This window comes from Borostomias antarcticus (assembly GCF_949987555.1).
Source record: "Borostomias antarcticus genome assembly, chromosome: 24".
NCBI classification, from domain to species: domain Eukaryota; kingdom Metazoa; phylum Chordata; class Actinopteri; order Stomiiformes; family Stomiidae; genus Borostomias; species Borostomias antarcticus.
This window is the reverse complement of record NC_140257.1, coordinates 14,059,073-14,064,130: the sequence shown is the minus strand read 5'-3', so window position 1 is coordinate 14,064,130 and position 5,058 is coordinate 14,059,073.

Below are 5,058 nucleotides of genomic sequence, written 5' to 3'. Positions count from 1 at the left end.
GACCTGTGGCTAAATCTGTCACAGCTAGCTCTGTCTCAAGTAGATCTGTCTCAACTAGATCTGTCACAGCTAGCTCTGTCTCAAGTAGATCTATCTCAACTAGATATGTCAGCTAGATCTGTTTAACTGCACAGGTTTCTAGACCTGAGTAAACAAGATCCGACTAGATCAAACATGGTGAGTTTTTCAAAGTTGTGCAATGGGCGGCGACACAGAACACACACGCACACACACACACACACACACACACACACACATGCTAAAGCGGTCGCTAATTAAATTTGTCCTCTGCATTTTTCCCATCCAAGCTGTCCTCCTCCAGGGGCAGCCAGGAGCAGTGGGCCGCCTCGTCACTGGCGCCCGGACGTCCAAGTGCTCGGTCCAGGTCCTGGTCAGGGACCGGACTGAAGACCATCTGTTCTCCTGCATGTTTTTTTCATATTGGGGTTCTACGGTATGTGGAGAGAACCTGAGCACAACAACACATAGAAAGGCCTGGTAGCAAATGTAGATTCCTCCTATAATCAATTCAATATGCTTTATAATCTCTTAATCTCTTTATAATCTCCAAGTATTTCCAGTATGTTCTCATGCCATAAACTCTCAGTGGCAGAGCCTATGATGCTAATGACAGGGTGTTTAAAATCCAACTGTCAAACAGGCATAAAAACGCTGTTTCAAATTAGCATTCGGACCAATCCGGCCTTGAGATGTGGATGTATATACAGTAGCCTATACGGGGGCTGTGCTGTCAGTGGTCCAATCATTTACAAACTCAGCTGATTGGCAGGTCTAACAGCCAATCCCGGCACAGATAAAGGACCAGGGGGCGGGGAATGAGGAGAGGTACACAGAGCCTGACTGTTCTCCACACCCAGACAGGTAATTATGTATCAGTCCGCTACTCGACTCGCTTTACACACACACACACACACACACACACACACACACACACACACACACACACACACACGTACACACACACACACATACACACACACACACACACACACACACACACACACACACACACACACACACACACACACACTGCAGTCAACTGAATGCAGGTTCTGTTGCAGAACTGTTTTCTTACCACCCCCCCTTCTTCCCACTTCTGTTACTTATGACGTGTTTCTAGGTCAGCTTTCTAGGGCAGGTCCTTTATGATATATAGAACGTGTCATGATATATAACGTGCAATAACAGCCATTACAGAGTTTTTACAAGCGTAAAGGGACATTAGACAACATGGTTCCTGATTGAGGAAGTTTACAATGCAGGGACATTTCACACAAGGTTACATACCGCACACACAAATCAGTAGTGAACTATAATGAAATATAGTGAAGTGCACTGATATATAAGCCATACTTAGTAACCATGAGTGTAGTGTTAGTAGTGCTAGTAGTGTGTTAGTTAGTTAGTGAGTTAGTTAGTTAGTGTTAGTAGTAGTTTTGCTTTTTGTTTTAATGCTTTTAATTTGTCCTGCCTTTTGTTTTAAATGTCTATAATGTCTTGCTTTTTGTTTTAATGCTTTTAATGTCTCATGTAAAGCACCTTGAATTGCCCTGTGGCTGAAATGTGCTATATAAATAAACTTGCCTTGCCTTGCCTAGTGTTGTAGTAACTGAATGGAACATGACCATTCAGTCAAACCACTGCACTCTGTCAGACTCCTACAGATATAAGACCACTACCTCTGACTCGTGTGTGAGAGCAGAGTCAAGCCCGGCCCCAGGGGCTGTGACATGGCGTGACACGGCCATTGTGTGTGATAAGTCAGGGCAGGGCCAGCTGTCCCGGCGTCACGGTGATGGAGACTGACCAGCTCCTACCTCTAGGCCAGGTGAGACCTGCAGAATGTCAGGAATGAGCCTGACAGAGATAAAGTTACAGCAGCCACACACACACACACACACACACACACACACACAAACTGACCGATCGGAACTTCTAATGCCAAAAGTAAACCGAATAACACAGTACTGTGTGATGTAGAAGAAAAGGCTGATTTAGAGACAGAATTAGGAAATGATGACAGAAGTCTGGAGTCCTGGACGGAGCTTGTTTTGCTAATCTAGAGGAAACTGCAGCCAAAACGGCTACTTTACAGGTTGCCAACAGGTGACAGAGAGACACAGAGACAGAGAGAGAGCGAGAGGGAGAGAGACGGAGAAAGAGAGTGGGAGAGGGAGAGAGAGAGAGAGAGAGAGAAAGAGAGGGAGAGAGAGAGGAGAGAGAGAGAGGAGAGAGAGAGAGGAGAGAGAGAGAGGAGAGAGAGAGAGGGAGAGAGAGAGAGAGAGAAAGAAAGAGAGAGAGAGAGGGAGAGAGAGAGAGGAGAGAGAGAGAGAGGGAGAAAGAGAGGGAGAAACAGAGAGGCCTTTGGCTTCACCCGGAGTAGCAGTGATGTCCTGGGTCGGCCATCCTGGTGATCCCATTATAGGCCTTGAAGGAAGTCATGAGGGAGGCATTAAACCACCTCACACACCCATAATGCTTACATGCTCTGAGCGCACGCCATGACCGTCCCACTGATTGGTTAATACTGCACAGCGGTCTGCCAAGGCCAGCGGGTTATTGAGTCAACCGCCTGTGTGTCCATCGCCTGCTACTGTACAACCTAATGAGAGCCGACGCAGTCGTACAGTGGGTTCTGGTATACTGTTAAAAAGGGAGCATTCAAAGGGTTACTTAAGGAATTAGGGCATGTGTACAAAAATATAACATGGAGCTGTTCAGGTCTCTGGGTTAATGCACTAATTTAGTCGGCTGTACATTCCACAAAGTAAAGGATGAACCTCGGTAGTGAGTTTATCAGCTGTAGAGCCGGCCAAGTGTCCGTCTGTACAGCTGGAGTGGATTTCCCCTCTGCCCCTCTGCCCCTCACGCTCGAACCCCCAACCCAAATCCCCGCCTCCCCTCAACCCCTACCTACCTCATCCCTAACCCTAATCCCTCAAGCAGGGTTCACGTACAACAGCTGAGGTGAGACGCTAGAGTTTTAGAGTGGCCCTCTCATCATGAGTTTCCATACGGTTTGACAGGTTGGATCTTGAAAACGGCAGTTTTAGAACTTTCAACGTTCCATAGTCACGAAACAATCAAACATCGGTCAATTTAGAACAATTGTACTACAACTGCTCAAAGCTGTCTCGACCGTTGAATGTGGGTCAAAGCTGTCTCGACCGTTGAATGTGGGTCAAAGCTGTCTCGACCGTTGACTGTGGACCATGTTTAACCCCACTCCACCACCCACAGAAAACTAGCACCACATCACAGAGGATGCTGATTGGCTAGGGGACACTTCCTGGGCAGCCCGGCGGTAGGCCTGTTTGCTCAGCTGTAGGACTTGGTCTAAACACAGCATGTCCGGATTACTGAGCATTTCTAAACCTTCCAGTACAAGTGTGTGAACCCTCTCCCTTCCATCCTTCCTCCATCCTTCCATCCCTCCTTCCTCCATCCCTCCTCTATCACCAGAGTCAGGGGGGGGGGGTCACTGTTTCCAGGGGTAGCAGCGTGAAAGCGTGGGTAACTCATGTCGAAATTGAAGATGCTGTGACAACAAGGTGGTGTTCCTTTACACAGCACTACTGTGTCAACACACGGTTCACAATCGTTCTCAGAGACCACAGTGGGTCGCGTTTCAAATCCCCAGAGACCTATTCACCTCTCATAACCCCATATCTGCCTCCCTACCGCACGTACACATGCACACGCAAGCACACACACACACACACACACACACACACACACACACACACACACACACGGTAAATGGTAAATGGGCCGCACTTATATAGCACTTTAATCCAAAGCGCTTTATAATGAAGGCCTCTCATTCACCCATTCACACTTTGCAATTTGGGGTTCAGTGTTACTTACGATCATTGAAAGACCCGCTCTACTGTACCTCCTGAGCTACAGCCACCCACACACACACACACACACACACACACACACACACACACACACACACACACACACACACACACACACACACACACACACACACAGACACACACACACACACGCGGTAATTACTCTTTAATGGCTGACTCCCTGCAGTTAAGGCCAGTGTAACTATTCGAACAGGAGAGAGGAGGAGTTCCTCATGAGTGCTACAGTATAATACCACCTGTATGGAGGTCTGGCTGATAGCAGGGCTGCCGTGGCCCCAGGCGGCTAAAGCTAGATTAAATCTCCCCATTAAGCAGCCATAACAAACAGAATTCTGGGTAAACACCGCTGCCTAAAGGCTGGGGCATTAGAAGATCACTATCATTAACTAGATGCTGAGAGCTGAGCCATGGCGGGAGAAGAACATCACCTACAGGCCAAACATCACCTCAGCATCACCTTCTAGACATCAAAGATCTCTGCAGTCCAATAGAGAGAATTCCCTGTCCTATTCGAGGAAGCGGAGCTGATCTGGAACTGCGCTCTCCCAAGGCGCCGTATACAGGCCGACCGCATATGCACCACATCCCAGGCATCACATGATAGCACTAATGAAAGACGACTCTTTCATTCTTCTCTCATGACATGAGAAATCCGTCTTGGACGCCTGTAGACAGGAGGAGCGGTCAGCAACGCCGGGCGTGTCGGTGAGAAAAGCAACCGGCGTTCCGCCTCGGCTAAACATAGTCTGACGCCAGAACAGACGGGCCGTGAGAAAAGCCGTCCCATAACGAGCGCTCGGCCGGGTCAGTCCTCCCCTCACTTGGCTGACGTGGTGGGGATCAAGTAAAGTAAGAGACGTCGGTCAGTTGTTGAGTAATAATTGACCTTAGAATGTGTGGATTGTCCAATCGGAATAGAGTATTTCAGAGAGCCGTGTAATAAGTAGCCGAAGGGATGACCTACGGCCAGCAGGACATTACAGCACTATAGCAGTACTGGGGATTGAACCAACGACCTCCCACTTCCAAACCTCAACACCAAAGCTAGCTCCCTTGGCGAAGCTGTTAATGGGCCTCATACCCAGATAGCAAGCGGATCTGGGCCATATACAGGCCAGATCTGGCCCTTGTGGCTTAGTCCCGGCCCATATAT